Source organism: Pongo pygmaeus, chromosome 19 (assembly GCF_028885625.2).
Source record: "Pongo pygmaeus isolate AG05252 chromosome 19, NHGRI_mPonPyg2-v2.0_pri, whole genome shotgun sequence".
Lineage (NCBI taxonomy): Eukaryota > Metazoa > Chordata > Mammalia > Primates > Hominidae > Pongo > Pongo pygmaeus.
This window is the reverse complement of record NC_072392.2, coordinates 81,063,821-81,085,697: the sequence shown is the minus strand read 5'-3', so window position 1 is coordinate 81,085,697 and position 21,877 is coordinate 81,063,821. Positions and strand designations below refer to the sequence as shown.

The 21,877-nt window shown below is 41.6% G+C and overlaps 1 pseudogene; it reads right to left on the bottom strand.

Annotated features, from left to right (window-relative positions):
• Positions 1-12,090: 12,090 nt before the first annotated feature.
• Positions 12,091-12,686, bottom strand: LOC129017930 (PRELI domain containing protein 3B-like; annotated as a pseudogene).
• Between the last annotated feature and the right edge of the window lie 9,191 nt (positions 12,687-21,877).

The following is a 21,877-nucleotide window of genomic DNA, read 5'->3' as shown; positions in this document are numbered from 1 at the left end:
ACTATCACGAGAACAGCCAGAGGGAATTCTGCCCCTCCTCCAATTTGACGTGAGATTTGGGTGGGGACACAAATCCAAACCATATCAAAGAAGAACGGGTATCATGACTTCTGTGCTAAGCCAGTGGGTTACAGAACTGATATGGTTCAGCTATGTCCCCACCCAGAATTGCATCTTCAATTGTAATCCTTATAATCCCCATCATCCTGTGTTGAGGGGGTGACCAGGTGGAGGTAATTGAATCATGGGGGCCGGTTCCTCCATGCTCTTCTCATGGTAGTGAGTGGGTTCTCATGAGACCTAGTGGTTTTACAAGGGGCTCTTCTCCCTTCGCTCAGCACTTCTACTTCCTGCCACCTTGTGAAGAAAGTGCCTTGCGTCCCCTTTGCCTTGTGCTGTGACTGTAAGTTTCCTGGGGCCTCCGCAGCCATTTGGAATTGTGAACCAATTAAACCTCTTTTTTTTTTTTTTTTTAAATAAATTACCCAGTCTCAGGCAGTTCTTACAGCAGTGTGAAAATGGACAAATACAAGAACTTTTATTTATTCATGTATTTTGAGACAGAGTCTTGCTCTGTCGCCCAGGCTGGAGTGCAGTGGTGCAATCTTGGCTCACTGCAACCTCTGCCTCCCAGGTTCAAGCAATTCTCCTGCCTCAGCCTCCTGAGTAGCTGGGACTACAGGTGCACGCCACCATGCCTGGCTAATTTTTGTATTTTTAGTAGAGACAGGGTTTCACCAAGAACTTTTAGATGGTGGATATTACCAGGTCATCTGCTTGTCTGAATGATACTGTTTCTGCTCCAGACATTCTTTGAAATCCTTCCACTCATTCACTCAACAAACATTGGTCAAGCACTTACAACTTTTCAAGTTCTCTTTTTGTGCTGAGCATAAAGTGATGAGCAGAACAAACACAGCCCCTGCCCTCATGCTTACAGTCTAGTGGAATTTCTTTTGGAGCCCAGTTTGCAAATTACAAAAGAAAATCCATTTTATTACTTTAGTGACACGAATAGTGGTGTTGTGTTTGATCACAGACTTAATCACTGAGCCCTTCCCTGAACAATGTCTGGCCATTTAAAAAAAGTCAATCCCTGAAATATAGTTACTGAAGATAATCAAAATATAATGTGATACAGGATCTAAGAGAAGAGTTGTGAAGAAATTATTGGGCAATTATATCCTCACCTAAATAAAGGCATGGCCTGTCGGAGTGACTGTTTCTGGAGTTTACGTTCCTACCTGGGAATAAGGATATCCCACCCAGGAATTGCAACCAGGTGGCAGGGAGGAAGCAGGGGTGAGAGGAGTGGCAGGGAACTAGATGGAACAAGCCCAATCCAAGTCCAGGCAGGTGATAAAAGCCCTCAGTAGAAGAGGGAATGGCACTCTTATGGGGGAGTGAGACCTCAAATGAGTGTAGCTTCAGAAGAGTTGAGCCCAGAAGGTTGGATAATCTTAGCCAAGCTATGTAAGAGAATCTATCCAAAAACCAGATGGAGAAGAGTGGGAACTAGGCCTGCAAGCTGGGCACCAAACCTCAAGAGAATGGAAACATCCAAGTTACCCAAAAGAACCTGTCTGTTAGCAACTGGATAGGTTAGCTAGCCTCTCCAAGGGCCAGGGAAAGAAGGGGCCAGGCCGCATGTCTTCATGGTGCCTTGAAGCCTTGGGCACTTCTGCTTTTAGTCGGAGTAGCCACAGCTACTTTATTTTTATTTTTATTTTTTTGAGACAGAGTCCAACTCTGTCCTCCAGGCTGGAGTGCAGTGGCACAATCTCAGCTCACTGCAGCCTCTACCTCCCAGGTTAAAGCGATTCTTCTGCCTTAGCCTCCTCAGTAGCTGGGATTACAGGCACGTGCCATCGCACCTGGCTAATTTTTGTATTTTTAGTAGAGACAGGTTTCCCCACGTTGGCCAGGCTGGTCTCGAACTCCTGACCTCAAGTGATCCCCCAGCCTTGGCCTCCCAAAGTGCCAGGATTACAGTCACGAGCCACCGCACCCAGCCGCCACCACTACTTTAAAATCTTCAAGACTACAGATGACATACTGTCTAGATGTCCCCTTCTTTGTCCCAAGAAGAGGATGAAGAAGGCAATGGATACCCATGTACTCATTATGGACAGTCAAAAAAGAGTTAAGCTAGAACAGGGACTAATGACTTTATTTGACATTATTTCATAATCATTTCTCAAATATCCAGTAGCCATTTGAAGATGCATGAATATGAAAAGGGATCTTTTCATATATACTCTTCTGTAGTTTAAATTGAGTTTTTGTTTTTTTGTTTTTTTTCAGCCCTAGAGATGATTTGCAGGTAGCCCTACAAACTCTTCTACTCTAAATCATTCACAAATGGCCACCCTGGACAGAAGTTTCATTACAACCTGGAGTGTATAGGCATGAATAGAGGTGATCAAACTGATGAAAACATTGGGCTTGCAACACTGGGTTCACCCACATTCTATAACTGACAAGGCTAGCCGGAGCTCCTCAAGCTGCCGCATCAGGATAGTCTTTTAAACCTAGCAGGTTAGAAATATACTAACCATGTGGCTCCTCGAGGCCTTGGGTGCTCCTCCCTTGGAGAACTCTCTGGAATTACTCCCCAACACCTGGCTTTAGACCAGTGGTTTTCAAACCTGGGAATCCACAGAACTCTGGGGGTCCCTCAGGGTCCATGGAATGGCCTGGTGGATGGGGCCCAGACTTCCCCCTCTGCATACATAACTGCTCCTTCTTTTATTTTGTTAAGTTGGTTTTCTATAAAAATCCATTCAAAAGTTTCTTTCATAAAACAAACAGGTCAGAGGAAGTTCTATTATACATGCATTTTTAAAGATTGGAAAGCACCGTTCTAGACCAGGAGTCAGCAGTCACTTTAGCCATATGTGGGATGATCAGGGCGAGACAGTGGAGTAAGCAAATTCCTCCCACGGCTTATTTAACACAAGGCATATAGACAAGAAAGAAGAAAACATGGGAAATAGGAAGGTGGAAAAAGAAAGTCAGAGAAAGAAAAGGATCAGTGGCTGCAGTCATGATTTGGGGGCCTTTCGCCCCAGAAAATGCACACATGCATCTAATATCATGCAACTGAATGATCTGAGAGAATCCATGGATGATGAGGAATCCTCTCCTCTAGGGGCCCAGGTTGGAAACCATGGGAAGGCATCCATTCGTCCACAGAAAAGAGCCCTATTTGCCCCATTAGTGACATAGAGCTCCGTGCCTATTGAAAAGGAAAAGTCTGACTTCTTGAATTTTTTTTTTTTTTTTTTTTTTTTTTTTTTTTTTTTTGAGACAGAGTCTCGCTCTGTCGCCAGGCTGGAGTGCAGTGGCGCAATCTCAGCTCACTGCAACCTCCGCCTCCCGGGTTCAAGCGATTCTCCTGCCTCAGCCTCCCGAGTAGCTGGGACTACAGGTGCAAGCCACCATGCCCAGCTAATTTTTGTATTTTTAGTGGAGACGGGGTTTCACTATGTTGGCCAGGATGGTCTCAATCTCTCGACCTTGTGATCTGCCTGCTGTCATGTTACTAGTTCCCCTTGAAAGCACAAACAATTCAGGCTTTTGCTGGAGACATTCAAAATCATCTGATTACTGGCCAGGCGTGGTGGCTCATGCCTGTAATCCCAGCACTTTGGGAGGCCAAGCACCAGGATCGCTTGAGGCCAGGAACCCGAGACCAGCCTGGCCAACATGTTGAAACACCGTCTCTACTAAAAATAGAAAAATTAGCTGGGCGTGGTGGTGTGTACCTGTAATCCCAGCTACTTAGGAGGCTGAGCGGGGAGAATCTCTTGAACCGGGGAGGCAGAGATTGCAGTGAGCCGAGATTGCGCCACTGCACTCCAGCCTGGGCAACAGAGCAAGACTCTGTCTCAAAAAAAAAAAAAAAATCTGGTCATTTTTGTGTTCCTAACTCCGAGCAAAGCCCTCCTGGTGTCATCCTGAAGCTTCTGACACACACTTATGTCTTGATTGTTGCTGACACTGACACTTGTGAGCAGCCTTCTATTTAGAATCTTAAGACTTAGTCATCTACCAGGTGTCTTAACCCTGGCATACTTGACCATTTCCCAAAATAACCACTGCCTTTCTGGCCATCCATCCTTTCAAGCACTAACAAAGTAGTGTTTAATGCCAGCACAGGCTTTTCCCTTTAAGTACCAGCCTCACAGATCTAGCAGCTTACCACATCACCAGTTATAGAATCCAAAGACTTAAGGCCAGGCATGGTAGCTCATGCCTGTAATCCTAGCATTTTGGGAAGGCCAAGGCAGGAAGATCGCTTGAGGCCAGGAGTTCAAGACCAGCCTGGGCAACATAGTGAAACCCTGTGTGTACAAAAATAAAAAAATTAGCTGCACTTGGTAGAGCACACCTGTAGTCCCAGCTACTTGGGAGGCTGAGGCAAAAGAATTGCTTGAGCCCAGGAGTTCGAGGCTGCAGTGAGCTATGATCTTGCCACTGCACTCCAGCCTGGGCAACAGAGCAAGACTGTCTCTAAAAACAAACAAAAAAATTGGGCCGGGTGCAATGGCTCATGCTTGTAATCCCAACACTTTGGGAGGCCGAGGCGGGTGGATCACAAGGTCAGGAGTTCGAGACCAGCCTGGCCAACATGGTAAAACCCTGTCTCTACTAAAATATGAAAATTAGCTGGGACCGGGCACGATGGCTCATGCCTGTAATCCCAGGACTTTGGGAGGCCAAGACAGGTGGATCATGAGGTCAGGAGATCAAGACAATCCTGGCTAACATGGTGAAACCCCATCTCTACTAAAAATACAAAAAATTAGCCGGGCGTGGTGGCACATGCCTGTAGTCCCAGCTACTCGGGAAGCTGAGGCAAGAGAATCGCTTGAACCCGGGAGGCAGAGGTTGCAGTGAGCTGAGATCGCGCCACTGCACTTTAGCCTGGGGGACAGAGCAAGACTCCATCTCAAAGAAAAAAGAAATAGCTGGGCATGGTGGCGGGCGCCTGTAATCCCAGCTACGCTGGAGGCTGAGGCAGGAGAATCGCTTGAAACCAGAAGGCAGAGGTTGCAATGAGCCGAGATCACGCCACTGCACTCCAGCCTGGGCAACAAGAGCGAAACTCTGTCTCAAAAAAACAAAAAATCAAAAACCCCAAAGACATGTTAAACTCAATATACCTGAAACTGGACTCTTCTTTCCTCCTGATCCATTCTTCTATCTGTCTATCTGCACTCACCACCATACACACAGTTGCTTCAGACAAAATTCTCTGGGTTTTTTCCTTCTTTCTCCTTGACAGTTGCATCCAACAGGTGTTAGGTCTTAATGATTTCCACGTCCTTCATAGCTAAATGCTTTAGTTCAGGTCGTCTTCATCTGCCTTCCAGATTACTACAACAATTTGCTAATTGGCTTACCTAATTTCACTTTTAACCCTCCACCCTGGCCCTCGATTTGCTGCCCATAACCTATCAAAATTACAAATCTGACCTTGTAACAACTTCTACTTAAAATCCTTCAGTAGATGCCCTTTGCCTTCAAAATACAACCAAACTTCCTAGCGTGGGATTTAATGCTCATCATAAGCTGTCCTTGTGTCTCTCTACGCTTGCCCCAGGCCAACACCCGCAGCTCAGGCCCAGCACACCACGTGCTATGCCCCCCTTGGACCCCCTTCTTCTTTTTGTTGCCACCTCCTCATCTTTCAAAAATATATTGGATGTTTACACCAGCACTTCTTTAGTGCCCTTCACAGATACTATCTTTTTTTTTTTTTTTTTTTGAGACAGAGTCTCGCTCTGTCACCGAGGCTGGAGTGCAGTGGTGCAATCTTGGCTCTCTGCAACCTCCACCTCCTGGGTTCAAGCAATTCTCCTGCATCAGCCTCCCCAGTAACTGGGATTACAGGCACCCGCCACAACGCCTGGCTAATTTTTGTATTTTTAGTAGGGATGGGGTTTCATCATGTTGGCCAGGCTGGTCTCAAACTCCCGACCTTGGGTAATCCACCAGCCTCTGCCTCCCGAAGTGTTGGGATTACAGGCGTGAACCATCATGCCCAGCCACAGATATGATCAGTTCTAATTCTCCCAGCAATCCCGTAGGACTTGCAGAAGCTCATAAGTTTGCCCAAGTTCACACAGGGAGTGAGTAGCTAGACTCAAATTTGGGCTTGCCTAACATCAGTGCTTACATGCTTTCCATGAAGCTGAGACACCTCACTTTGGAACTTCACTCAGATGTCCTCCTCTGTCAGGGGCCTCCCCCGGCCCCGCATCTCACCTACTTATGTGGCATCCAGCCTGGAATTAACTCTAACAGCCTCGGGTACCACATGGCCGTGCAAGTGTCTGTCTGTATCTGTCACAGGCTGTGAGCAGGCAAACATCAGTCCTTTGAATTGTCTAAGTAAAACCTGTTCACAGATGTTAAAGTTCCAGTAATATATAAAGCTAGAAATAGACCTCTACCCGCCGGCCACCTTCTTAGAGTAACCAATGTTAACCCACTTCTTGTGTGACCTTCCAGAAATTTTTATGACTATGAAAGTAGAGGTACATATATCCTTTTACCCTCATGGATGGGCTTATTTTATACATACTTTCCTGCAACTTTTCCCCTTAAGATGGCATGTTAGATATTTTTCTGCGTGAACATATGTAAATCTACTTTTTTGCATAAAAAACCCATATATATTATTTTCACAACACATATACATGAAAAACTTACTGTTTTAAGATTAGAAAGTCAATCCGAGGCTGGGTGCGGTGGCTCACGCCTGTAATCCCAGCACTTTAGGAGGCTGAGATGGGAGGATCACTTGAGGTCAGGAGGCGGAGGTTGCAATGAGCCGAAATCATGCCACTGCACTCCAGCCTGGGTGACAGAGTGAGACCCTGTCTAAAAAAAAAAAAAGTCAATCTGGAAAAAATTTAGCTATATACTGTTTGTAAGAGAAACACCTAAAACATAATAACACGATGCAGAATGATTAAAAGTCAAGGGATTCATTGAATCAAATGAGAATATATGTCCCCCCGCCCCCACTCTCTCTCTCTCTCTGTGCATATTGAAGTAAATAAGTGGGGGAGAAGGGAAAGTTCTGCTTTACAGAAGAAAGCCAGCTGATAAATATAGAAGGAATGACAGATGTAGAAAATTGCCAACTTGGCAACCATGACGGTATTAAATGATTCAGGCAAGAATCATAAAGTCTTCCTAAAACTAGAGGGTAAAAATTTGAGGAGTAATGGGATATTTGCAATTGTCTCAAAATATCACTCCACAAGAAAGATAATGAATTTATAATTGCAAAGAGACAAATAATTACTTTGCAATAAAGGTACTTGACAGCCACCACCTTAACTGAGTGATCTAAATGCCACAATGAATGGAAGCTGTCATCCGATATGATGTGTGGGGAAGGACACCGCGTTATTTCTGGGTATTTCTGTCAGAAGGCATAAGTGGAATCTCCTTGTGAAGAAATCTCAGACCAACCCAAATCGAGGAACGTTCTTCAAAATAACCAGCCAGACCCTTAAAAATGTCAAGTTAATGAAGGACGAGGAAAACACTGAGGAAGCATTTCAGATTAAAGGGAGAAGTGACAACAGTGCATGACCCACAATTCAGGACTTTCTTTTGCTATTAAGGATGCCACTGGGACAAAGCCCAGTGACCTTTCAAAATTACAAATCTGATCTTGTAACCATTTCTACTTAGAATCCTTCAATAGATGCCCTTTGCCTGCAAAATACAAACCAAACTCCTTAGCATGGAATCCAGCATTTCTCATCAGCTGTCCCACCTGTATGTTCTTCAGCATCTCTAAGAGATAGATTGTTTGTTGTTGTTTTGTTAACATTGGCATAATTTCATACCAGGCTGGATGTGGGAGCCACAGGAGACTCAGATGAAGCCTGTATAACAGCCGCCCCCACCATCTACGGTGTTAAGCCCATGCCTTTTTTTTTTTTTTTTTTTTTTGAGACAGAGTCTTGCTCTGTTGCCCATGCTGGAGTGCAGTGGCACGATCTTGGCTCACTGCAAGCTCCGCCTGCCGGGTTCACACCATTCTCCTGCCTCAGCCTCCTCAGTAGCTGGGACCACAGGCACTGGCCACCACACCCAGCTAATTTTTTTGTATTTTTAGTAGGGACGAGGTTTCACCATGTTGGCCACTTGGTCTCAAACTTCTGACATTGTGATCTGCCTGCCTTGGCCTCCCTAAGTGCTGGGATTACAGGTGCGAGCCACCACGCCTGACCCTGGGCCATGCCTTTTTGAGTGAGCCTCCCTACCGCTGGGAGAGTCCTTGCTGCAGACCAGCTGAAATCTGGACTCTAAGGATACAGGACATTTCCATCACCATAAGGATCCCCCATGTTACCCTCTTATGACCGTGTCTACTTCCCTCCCATTCCTCACTCCTTAACCCCTGGCAACCATGAGTCTATTTCTATAATTTTGTCATTTCAGGAATGTCATGTAAATAAAATTATACAGTAGATAGACTTCTGGGACTGACTTTATTATTCACTCAGCATAATCCTCTCAAGAGTCATCCAGGGGTGGTTGTGTTTATCAATCGTTCGTTCCTTTTTATTGCTCAGAAGTATTCCAGAAGGACCATTGTTTGTTTCACTGTTCACCTACTGAAGGACATCTGGGTGTCCAGTTTTTACTATAATGAATACAAGTAGGGTTAGCATTCATGTACAGGTTTTTGTGTGAATATACTCTTCATTTTGGGGAAATAAATGTCCAAGAGTGCAACTGCTGGATTGTATGGTAGTTGCATGTTTAATTTTTTTTTTTTTTTTTTTTTTGAGATGGAGTCTCCCTCTGTTGCCCAGGCTGGAGTGCAGTGGTGCAATCTTAGCTTACTGCAAACTTCACCTTCCCGGTTCAAGCGATTCTCCTGCCTCAGCCTCTGGGGTAGCTGGGATTATAGGCATGTACCACTATACCCAGCTAATTTTTGTATTTTTAGTAGCGATGGGGTTTCACTGTGTTGGCCAGGCTGGTCTTGAACTCCTGACCTCAGGTGATCCACCAACCTCAGCCTCCCAAGGTGCTGGGATTACAGGCGTGAGCCACTATGCTTGGCTGCATGTTTAATTTTTTTTTTTTTTTTTTTTAATTTGAGACAGAGTCTCGCCTTGTTGCCCAGGCTGGAGTGCAGTGGCACAATCTCAGCTCACTGCAACCTCTCCTCCCAGGTTCAAGGGATTCTCCTGCCTCAGCCTCCCAAGTAGCTGGGATTACAGGCATCTGCCACCATGCCCAGCTAATTTTTTTTGTATTTTTAGTAGAGATGAGGTTTTACCATGTTGGCCAGGCTGGTCTTAAACTCCTGACCTCTCAGGATCCACCCGCCTCAGCCTCCCAAAGTGCTGGGATTACAAGCGTGAGCCACCGTGCCCAGCCTGCATGTTTAATTTTTAAAGAAATTGGCAAACTGTTTTCCAGAGTGGCTGTACCATTTTACATTTCCACCAGCAATGTATGAGTGATCCAGCGTCCTTGCTAGCATCTGGTGTTTTCACTGTTTTGCATTTTAGCTACTCTGATAGGCATGTAGTGGTATCTCACTGTGGTCTTAATTTGCATTTCCCTAATGGCTAATGATATTAAACATCCTTTCATGTGTTTATTTGCCATCTGTATTATCTTCTTCATGTCTTTTCTCTACCTTCTAACTGGATTTTTGCTTTTTTTACTGTTGAGTTTTGAGAGTTCTTTATATATTCCAATACTAATCCTTTGTCAGATACGTAGCTTACAAATATTTTCTCTGCAGAAATATGCACATAACTTGTCTTTTTATCCTCTTTAAAAAAAAACTTTTATGTTAGGTTCGGGGGTACATGTGTAGGTTGGTTATATAGGTAAACTTATGTCACAGAGGCTTGTTGTACTGATTATTTTGTCACCCAGGTATTAAGCCTAGTACCCATAGTTATTTTTCTGCTCCTTCCCCTCCTCCCACCCTCCACCCTTCACCCTCAAGTAGACCCCAGTGTCTGTTGTTCCCATCTTTGTGTTCATAAGTTCTCATCATTTAGCTCCCCAACTTATAAGTGAGACCATGTGATATTTGGTTTTCCGTTCCTGCATTAGTTTGCTAAGGATAATAGCGCCCACCTCCATCCATGTTCCCGCAAAAGACATGATTTTGTTCTTTTTTACGGTGGTATAGTATTCCATGGTGTATATGTATCACATTTGCTGTATCCAATCTGTCATTGATGGGCATTTAGGTTGATTCCATGTATTTGCTATTTTGAATAGTGCCGCAATGAACATTCATATGCATGTGTCTTTTTTTTTTGAGACAGATTCTCGCTCTGTGGCCCAGGCTGGAGTGCAGTGGTGCGATCTCGGCTCGCTGCAACCTCTGCCTCCCAGGTTCACGCCATTCATCTGCCTCAGCCTCCCGAGTAGCTGGGACTACAGGCGCCCGCCACCACACCCAGGTAATTTTTTGTATTTTTAGTAGAGACGGGGTTTCACTGTGTTAGCCAGGATGGTCTCGATCTCCTGACCTCGTGATCTGCCCGCCTCGGCCTCCCAAAGTGCTAGGATCACAGGTGTAAGCCACTGCGCCTGTCCTCGCATGTGTCTTTATGGTAGAATGATTTATATTTCTCTGGATATATACCCAGTAATGGGATTGTTGGGTTGAATGGTAGTTCTGCTTTTAGCTCTTTAAGGAATTGCCATACTGCTTTACACAATGGTTGAACTAACACTCTCACCAACAGTGTATGTGTTCCCTTTTCTCTCCAACCTCACCAGCATCTGTTACTTTTTGACTTTTTAATAATAGCCATTCTGACTGGTGTAAGATGGTATCTCATTTTGGTTTTGATTTGCATTTCTCTAACGATCAGCGATACTGAGCTTTTTTCATATGCTTGTTGGCTGCAGGTATGTCTTCTTTTGAACATTGTCTGTTCATATCCTTTGCCTACTTTTTAATGAGGTTGTTTTGTTCTTGTAAATTTGTTTAAATTCCTTATAGATGCTGGATATTGGACCTTTGTCAGATGCATGGATTGCAAATATCTTATCCCATTCTGTAGGTTGTCTGTTAACTCTGTTGATAGTTTCTTTTGCTGTGCAGAAGCTGTTAAGTTTAATTAGATCCCATTTGTCAAGTTCTGCTTTTGTTGTGATTGCTTTTGATGTCTTTGTCATGAAATCTTTGCCAGTTTCTATGTCCAGGATGGTATTGCCTAGGTAGTCTTCCAGGGTTTTTATAATTTTGGGTTTTACATTTAAGTCTTTAATTCATCTTAAAGTTGGATTAAAGACTTTGATTTTTGTACGTGGTATAAAGAAGGGGTTCAGCTTCAATCTTCTGCCTATGGCTAGCTAGTTATCCCAGCATCATTTATTGAATAGGGTGCTTTTATCCTCTTAATGAGGTCTTTTCAGAGAAAATTTTTTTATTTTGATGACATCAAGTATATCAATTTTTCCTCTTCTGGATCACATTTGTGGGTCAAGTCTAAAATCTCTTTGCATAAGCTTAGATTCCAAATATTTTCTCCTATTTTTTCTAAACAATCTTATAGTTTTACATTTCCCATTTAAGTTCACAATCTTTTGAGTTAATTTTTGTATAAGATGTGTGAGTTAGGTCAATTTCCTTTTTTTTTTTTCACCTATGAATATCCAGTTGCTCCAACACCATTTGTTGAAAAGACTATCTTTCCCGTATTGAACTGTTCTTACATCTTGGTCAAAAATCCACTGGACATATCTGTAGGGGTCTATTTCTAGATTCTTTAATCTATTACATTAATATATGTGTCTAATGTGTCTCTCTCTTCGCCAACACTACACAGTCTTGATTACTGTAGCTTCAGAGTAAGCCTTGAAATTGGGTAGACTGATTACTCCCCCATTACTCTTCTTATTCAAAATTGTTTTAGCTTTTCTTTTTAAAAATTTCTAATGATCACTTTTATTTAGAAGCCCTGCATCTCTTTGTTTTGATCAAAAGTCACATAGCCTTACATCAGCATATTTTTAAAAAATTCTACCTAAAAGATAGTTCTATTTTTAAAATAACAAATAAATATATAGTTAGCTTGGAGAGACCTGGGGTAACCAACGTGGTCTAACAACTTTCATGATTATTTCTCTGCAAATGCTCTGCTGCTGCCATCGGAGTCCGTATGCTTCCTCTTGCAGAGGCCAACAGTTCTTCAATCTCAGCATTTAATTTGTGTATTACCCATTCCATTGCTTCTCAGCCTTGTCATCAGTCCTTCAAGGTAACTGCTGAGGCTGACTCCTTTCACGGTGATCATGGCTTCTTGAGTCAAAATAGTTTTTTTCTGTGTCCCGAGGATGTGGCTTTTCTGTAAGTCTCTCATCTACTGAAAACTTATTTGTAAATGAAATGTTAGTAGATTTAAGTTCCATTGTTTTCTCTACATGATCAACTACAGAATGTTCTTGTACATATGTTTTGGTTCTTGCTGCACCAATAAGAGACTTCACAATGGAAGCAGCCCCCTCTCTGTGCTGAGAAGGGATCCAGAGGGATCTATATGTCTGTCCAACACATCAACTCCAACCACACTCAGGCTCATAGAGTTAGGGTATTTCTGCATTGCAACTGTTGTAACAATTTCCCACAGGTGGTCAAAGACGTGTGCCAAAGTCCATAGCTTCATGGTGCTGGCAGCCTGTGGTGCTAGGGGACAATGAGGCAAAGAGGCTACACCTGCCCCTGACCCACCCCAAGCATCCCAGCCAGCCACACAGTGACAGGCACCGTTGAGCCTGATGCAAGGGATGTCCCAATGCACTGCCTCATGCCCTATCCCAGCCCAGGTTTTGCCCCTTAGCTTTTTGTTTGGACTTTCCATATAAACTCCAGAATAATCTTGTCTACAGCTACCAAAAGATCTTGCTGAGTTTTTAATGGGAATTACATTAAACCACTATATCCATCTGGGGAGAACTGATATCTTTACTATGTTGAGTCTCCAATCCATCAACGTGGACTATTATTCCCTTTATTTAGATCTTGTTATTTTTCATCACATTACATAGTTTACAGCATAAATGTCCTGTACTTGTCTTGTTAGATTTACACCTATTTCATATTTTTGAGTGATTGTTAATATTACATTTTTAATTTAGATGTCCACGTGTTCATTGCCAGTTTGTAGAAATATAATTTTTTTTCATATGTTCATCTCATGTCATGCAACCTTGTTGATCTCACTTATTGGTTCCATGAGATTTTTTTTTTTTTTTTGGCAGATTCTTCTGGATTTTTGATGTGGTCAATTACATCATCTGCAAATGGGGATAGTTTTATTTCTTTCTTCCCAAACTGTATGCCATTTACTTTCTTTTCTTACCTTATTGCACTGGCTAGAACTTCCAGCACTATGTTCAATAAAAGTGATAAAAGCAGATGTCCTTTCCGTGTTCCCAACTTTAGGGGGAAAGCTTCAGTCTTTCATGATTAAGTAAAATGTTAGCTGTAGGCCTTAAATCTGTAGGTCTTAAATCTGTGATTTTATTTTTTGTTTTCTGTTTGTTCTATTTTTTCATATAGATGCTCTTTATCAAGTAAGGTGGTCTGTCTCTAATCCTGTTTTTCTGGGAGTTTTTTATCATGAATAACTGTTGAATTTTGTTAAATGCTTTTTCTGAATCTATTGATATTATTACGTGATCTTTCTTCTTTAGCCTGTTAATATAGTGGAGGTCATTGACTGATTTTTGAATGATGAACCAGCCTTGCATCCCTGAAAAAAACTCTGCTTGGTCTTAGTGTATGCATTTTTTACAATATAGCTGAATTCTACTTGCTAATATTTTATTAAGGAATTTTGTATCTATATTCACTAATGATTTTGGTCTGTAGCTTTCTTTTCTGTGTTGTCTTTGTCTGGTTTTGGTATTAAGGTAATATTGGCATTATAAAATGAATTGGGAAGTGCCCGCTCCTCTTGTATTTTCTGAAAGAGATAATGTAGAATTGGTTTAATTTTGAGACAGGGTCTTGCTCTGTTACCCAGGTTGGAGTGCAGTGGTGCGACCTTAGCTCACTGCAACCTCTGCCTCCCCAGTTCAGGTGATTCTTCTGTTTCAGCCTCCTGAGTAGCTGGGACCACAGGCTCATGCCACCATGCCCGGCTAATTTTATATATGTATATTTTGTAAAGATGTGGTTTTGCCATGTTGCCCAGGCTGTTCTTGAACTCTTGGGCTCAAGTGATCCGCCTGCCTCAGCCTTTCAAAGTGCTGGGAGTACAGGCATGAGCCACTGCACCCAGGCAAGAATTGGTTTAATAATTCCTTAAGTGTTTGGTAGAAATCTCCAGTGAAACAACTTGGGCCTAGAGATTTCTTTTTAGGGAGTTTTAAAATTATAAGTTCAATTTCTTTTTAGTTATAGGGTTACTCAAATTATCTATTTCCTATTTGATGAGTTGTGGTACTTTGTGTTTTTCCAGGAATTGGTCCATTTCATCTAGATTGTCATATTTATAATATTTAGAGTTGTTCGTAGTATTCCCTTATTATCCTTTTGATGTCTGCAGTGTCTATAACGATTTCACCTATTTCCTTCCTGATATTGACAATTTGTGTGTTTCTTTCTTACTTTGTCAGTCTTGCTAGAGGTTTGTCAATTTTATTGATCTTTTCAAAAAATCAGATCTTTGGTTAATTGATTTTTCCATTTGTGTGTGTGTTCAATGTCATTGATTTTTGTTCATTATTATTTTCTTCTCACTTTGGATTTATTTTGCTCATCTTTTACTATGTTCTTACAGGGGGATCATAGATTGATTTTGGACTTTTCCTCTTTTCTAACATATGCATTTAGTGCTACATATTTCCTTCTCGGTATTACTTTGGCTGTGTCCCACAAATTTTGACACATGGTATGTTTATTTTCACCCAGTTCAATGTATTTTTTAATTTCCCTTGAGATCTCTTTTTTGACTCCTTTGTTATTTAGATGTGTGTTCTTTAGTTTGAAGATTTTCCTGTTATCTTTCTCCAATTTTAACTGGATATGCGTATGTCTCCTTTCAGTTCTATCAGTTTTACTTCATGTATTTTGCAGCTCTGTTGTTTGGTGCAAACACATTTAAGATTGCTATGTCTTTTTGGTAGATTGAGCCTTTTACATTATATAATGGCTCTCTCTGTCTCTGGAAATTTTCTTTGCTCTGAAGTCTGCTTTATCTGATATTAATACAGCCACCCCTGCTTTCTTTTGATTAATGTTTGCATGACATATTTTTCTATCCTTTTGCTTTTAACCTGCCTATATTGTTATATTTGAAGTGAGTTTCTCATAGACAGTATACAGTTGGGCTGTGTTTTAAAATCCACTCTGCCAATCTCTCTCTTTTAAAGTTGACGTGCTTCTACCACTTACATTTAATGTAATTAAATGTTACATTTAAATGATATGTTAGGCCTTAAATCTCTGATTTTATTTTTCCTTTCTGTTTGTTCTATTTTTCATTCCTCTGTTTTCTTTCTTCTGACTTCCTGTGGGTTACTCATACTTCTGTTAAAATTTCATTTTGATTTATCTACAGCATTTTGGATAACTTTTGAAAAGCTTTGCATAGCTTTTTAGGTAGTGCTGTAGGTATTACATTATATATACATAACCCATTATAGTCTACTGGTGTCATTATTTTGCCAGTTTAAATGAAATATAGAAATTGTGTTTCCCTTTAAATCCTGTTGCCCTCCACTATTTATAATACAATTGTCTTAATATTTCCTCTGCATACTTTTAGAACCATATAAAACATGTCATTTTTACTTCAACTATTAAATATATTTTTAAAAAACTGAAAAATAGGCTGGGCACAGTGGCTCACGCCTGTAATCCCAGCACTGTGGGAGGCTGAGGCAGGCAGATCACTTGAGGTCAGGAGTTCGAGACCAGCCTGACCAACATGGTGAAATCCCATCTGTACTAAAAATACAAAAATTAGCCTGGCATGGTGGTGGGTGCCTGTAATCCCAGCTACTTGGGAGGCTGAGGCAGGGAGAATTGCTTGAATTCGGGAGGCAGAGGTTGCAGTGAGCCAAGATTGTGCCATTGCACTTCAGCCTGGGTGACAGAGCAAGACTCCATCTCAAAACAAAACAAAACAAAACAAAAACTGAAGAATAGAAGGAAAAACTATTGTGTTTACTCTCCCCCTTTTTTGCTTATTGTGTTCTTTCTGATGCTCCAAGTTTTCTTCTTTTATCACTTCCTTTTCTGATGCTCCAAATTTCCCTCTTCTGTTTTTTCATTTGTTTAGAGAACTTCCTTCAGCCATTCTTTTAGAGTAATTCTGCTGGTGAAAAATTTAGTTTTTCTTCATCTGAGAACATCTTGGTTTCCTTTTCATTTCTGAAGAATATTTTTACTAACTATAGGATTCTGGATTGACAGTTCTTTTCTTTCAGTGCTTGAAAAACACTGTACCACTTACTTATGGTCCCCATGGTTTCTGATAAGAAATCCACTGTCATTCAAATAGGTTTTTTCCCTGGGTGGTTTTTTTTTTTTTTTCCCCTGGCTGCTTTTAAGATTTTTCCCTTGGTCTCTGGGTTTCAGAAGTTTCATTATAATGTGTCTTGGTATAGATTTATTTGGCCTTTGTCTTCTTTGAGGTTTGCCCATCTTCTTGTCTCTTACCAAATTTGAGACGTTTTCAGCCATTATTCCTTTGGGTACTTTGTTGTTAAGATTGAGTAATTTTTATTATTCTATCTTCCTTTCACTGATTTTTTTCTCTGTTCCCTCTCTATCCTGGTATTATGTCCAACCACTGACTTTTTTATTTCAGTTATTGTGTTTAAGTTTTAAAATTTTCATTTGGTTCATCTTTATATATTATATTTGTTTCCTGAGGCTTTCTACTTTCTAATTTGTTTCAAGTGTGTTCAGAATTGCTTTTGAAGCATTTTTGTAATGGCTGCTTTGACATCTTTGTCGTATAATTCTAACATCTCTGTCATCTTGACATTGGCATTTATTGATTGGCTTTTCTTCATTTCATTTGAGAACTTCCTGGCTCTTGGTATGATTAGTGATTTTCAGTTGAAACTTGGACATTTTTGGGCCAGGCACAGTGGCACATACCTGTAACTCCAGCACTTTGGGAGGCCGAGGCGCACGTATCACCTGAGGTCGGGAGTTCGCAACCACCCTGACCACCATGGAGAAACCCCGTCTCTACTAAAAATACAAAAAATTAGCCAGGTGCGGTGATGCATACCTGTAATCCCAGCTGCTTGGGAAGCTGAGGTAGGAGAATCACTTGAACTCGGGAGGCGGAGGTTGCGGTGAGCCGAGATTGTATCAGCCTGGGCAACAATAGCAAAACTCCGCATCACCAAAAAATAATAATAATAAAATAAAATAAGAAACTTGGACATTTTTATAAGGCTATTAATTTTATGTTAATTCTGTATTTTAGCTGGCTTTTTTTGACATTACTCCAGCAGAGGAGGAAAGACACCATCCCATTACTGCCAGGTGGAGGTAGAAGACTAGGTTCACTCAGCCTCTGTTGGCATCTTAGTTACACTTCTCATTATGGCTGGGCAGATGTTGGCATTCTGGCTCCCCAGGTGGTTTCCACTGACACTGAGATGGGGGTTGCCTTATTACCATTGGATGATGGTAAAAGTCTAGACTCTCTGCTAGTCCTTCTCTGATACCACTGAGCAGGAATGAAGAGGAGCACTTCATTACTGCCTTTTGAGGGTGTAAGTGTAGGCTTCCCACATGGTCTCCACTGATACCATGGGGGCCAGGTGGAGAGTGGACTGATTATTGACTCTCTACTTGGCCTTCTCTGACACAACCCTGGTGGGTGAGGTGCCTCATTATAACCTCGTAAGGGTGGAATTGTAGGCTCCCCACTCAGCCTTTGTTGGCATGGGTGGGGGCCAAAGCATTTGCTGTGGTGTTTGGCTGAGTAGAGCAGCTATTGTCTGTATTAGTCTTCTCAGGCTGCTACAATAAAATATAGACTGGTGGCTTCAACAACAGACATTTATGTTTCCCAGTTTTGGAAGTTGGGGAGTCTAAGATCAAGGTGCTAACCAATTTGGTTCCTGGCAAGGGCTCTCTTTCTGGGTTGTAGATGATCAGCTTCTTACTGTGTCTTCACATGGCAGAGAGAATGATCTCTCTCCCCTCCTCTTTTTTTTTTTTTTTTTTTTTGACAGGGTCTCATTCTGTCTCCCAGGCTGGAGTGCAGCGGGCCACAGTCTTGGCTCACTGTAACCTTCACCTCCTGTGTTCAAGCGATTCTCATGCCTCAACCTCACGAGTAGCTGGGATTACAGATGTGCACCACCACGCCCGGCTAATTTTTGTATTTTCTGGTAGAGATGGGGGTCTCACCATGTTGGCCAGGCTGGTCTTGAACTCCTGACCTCAAGTGATCTTCCCACCTCGGCCTCCCAAAGTGCTGGGATTACAGATGTGCACCACTGCACCCAACCCCACCATTCTTCTTATAAAGCTGCTGATTCCATCATGAGGGCCTTATTCTCATTACTTCATCTAACCCTAATTATCTCCCAAAGGCCCCATCTCCAAATACAATTACACTGGGAGTTAAGGCTTCGACATGAATTTTGGGGAGACACAATGCAATCCATAGCAATGTTTGAAACTTTTCTATCTTGCTAGGCTGCCCCTTCCATGGTTCTTTGGCTAAAGACAGCAGGCTTTGGTTGGGCTTTTTTGACTACTCCTGTTGGCATTTCCAGGTTGCTACCTTTTTCAACTCCAAGTCTGGTGTGTATGAGTCAAAAATAAAAACAAAGTCACTGCAATGTTGTTCTTCAGGTCCTGCAATCCATAGACGTTCTGCCCTCCTTTTTTTCCCCACCTTTCAGAGTCTTCTCATGTTTGTTTAATATATAATATTCAGGGTTTTAGGTTGTACTTAATGGAAGGAATAGGGAAAAGTACATCTACCAGAAGGAAAGAAAATATGTTTTTCCTTTCTAGGAGAAAAAGGAAAAAGTTTGGGGTACTATATGTTTGTCTATATAGACAAATATATCATAAACCCATTACTAGGCATTATCTACCTATTATTTGCCATTAAGAGACATTTAGGGCCAGGCACAGTGGCTGACACCTGTAATCCCAGCACTTTAGGAGGCTGCGGCAGGAGGATTGCTTGAGCCCAGGAGTTCAAGACCAATCTGGGCAACATAGACTCTATCTCTACAAAAATTTTAAAGTTAGCTGGGTGTGGTGGTGCACGCCTGTCATCCCAGCTACTCAGGAGGCTGAAGTAGAAGTATCACTTGAGCCCAGGAGTTTGAGGCTGTAGTGAGCCATGATTATGCCACTGCACTCCAGAAAAAAAAAGAGAGAGACATTCATTGGCACATACACTGTACTTAATATATTTACACACAGACATACATACACGTACAAAGTATTTCTTTAAAAATAAAAATTACAGGCCGGGCGCAGTGGCTCTTGCCTGTAATCCCAGCACTTTGGGCAGCTGAGGCAGGCAGATCACGAGGTCAGGAGATTGAGACCATCCTGGCCAACCTGGTGAAACCCTGTCTCTACTAAAAAAAAAAAAAAAAAAAAAATTAGCTGGGCGTGGTGGTGTGTGCCTGTAATCCCAGCTACTCAGGAGGCTGAGGCAGGAGAATCACTTGAACCAAGGAGTCGAAGGTTGCAGTGAGCCGAGATTGCACCACTGCACTCCAGCCTGGCGACACAGTGAGACTCCGTCTCAAAAAATAACTAACTAAATAAATAAATAAAAATAAATGAAAATTATATTCTCTCAAAAATCACCAGGAAAAAATATGTAAACAAAATGGGCTCTTCCTAATGAATTAGAACACCAAGTTCAATGCATTATATATCTTATGTGTCTTCCAAACCCCTTTTTGCAGAAAAGTAAATTAACATTACACATTTGTAAAATTCAAATTTCTAATTCTAATTGATTTTACTGAGGCCTGAACTAAAGAGTAGTACAGGCTATGCTTGTTTGCTTTAGGCCAGTAGTTCTCAAAGTATGGTCCATGGGCCTTGATCGTATGTCCGCAAAATTAAAACTATTTTCACAATAATACTAAGATGTCTTTTGCCTTTCCTTTGTATTAAAATTTTGCACTGATGTTACACAAACAACGATGTGTTTGTTGTGATGTTACACAATTTGCACTGATATTACACAAACAACAATGTGATGTTACACAAACACTGATGTTTCAGCATGCATCAGGGCAGTGGCACCAAACAGTCGTAGTGTGAAAGATCCAGTGATTGAAGAGAATGGAAAGACAAGCCACATATTTTCTCTGCAGATCGGGAGAAAATATTTGCAAAACACGCATCTGATAAAGAAAAAAAATATAACAAGGCAGGAGGATTTCTTGGGGCCAGAACTTTGAGACCAGTCTGGGCAACACAGTAAGACTCATCTTTACTGAAAAATTTAAAAATAAAAATAAAATAAAAATTAGCAAGGCATGGTAGTGCACATCTATAGTCCTAGATACTCAGGAGGCTAAGGCAGAAGGATAGTTTGAGCCTAGGAGTTCACAGCTGCAGTGAGCTATGATTGCACCACTGCACTGCAGCCTGGGCAACAGAGACTGTCTCAAAAAAGAAAAGAAAAGAAAAACAATTAAAAAGCACACTTACCTGATAAAAGACCAGTATCCAATATAAACAAAGAACTCTTAAAACCTTAAAACTCAGCAGTACCAAACAACCGAATTTTAAAAATGGGCAGAGTTGAAAAGCTACCTCCCCCAAGAAAATATAGATGGTAGGCTGGACACGGTGGCTCACGCCTGTAATCCCAGCACTTTGGGAGGCCAAGGTGGGCGGATCACTTGAGGTCAGGAGTTCAAGACCAGCCTGGCCAACACGGTGAAACCCTGTCTGTACTAAAAATAAAAATTAGCCCTGTGTGGTGGCACGCACCTGTAGTCCCAGCTACTTGGGAGGCTGAGGCAGAAGAATCACTTGAACCTGGGAGGCGGAGGTTGCAGTGAGCTGAGATTGTGCCATTGCACTCCAGCCTAGGCAACAGAGTGAGACCCTGTCTCAAAAAAAAAAAAAGAAAGAAAAGAAAGAAAGAAAATATACACAGGGCAAATAAACATGAAAAGATGCTCAGCATCATATGTCACTGGAGAATCGCAAATTAAAACAACAATGAGATACTACTATACTCATATTAGAATGGCTAAAATCCAAAAAACTATTAATACCTAATGCTGGCAAAGATGTGGGGCAATAGAAACTCTCATTCATTGCTAGTGGGGATGCAAAATAGTGCAGCCACTTTTGAAGACAGTTTGGCAGTTTACATTTCTTATAAAGCTAAATGTATTCTTACCATCTGACCCAGCAATCATACTCCTAGGGATTTACCAAAAAGAGTTGAAAACTTAGCCCACGCGAAAATCTGCACACAAATGTTTATAGTAACTTTATTCATAATTGCCAAAACTAGAAGCAGCCAAGATATTTTTCAAAAGGTGAGTGAATAAACTGTAGTATATTCATACAGTGGAATAGTCAGTGATCAAAATTAATGAGCATTCAATCCACAAAAAGGAACATTAAATGCATATTGTTTAGTGAAAGAAGTCCATCTGAAAAGTCTATGTGTTGTATGATTCCAATTACAGCTGACCCCCCTGGAACAACACAGGGGGGTAGGTGTGCAGTTGAAAATCTGTGTATAACTTTTAAGTCCCCAATAACGTTAACTACTAATCGTCTAGTGTTGACCAGAAGCCCTACTGGTAACATAAGCAGTCAATTAACATGTATTTTCTATGATATATCATAGAAAATACATGTTAATTG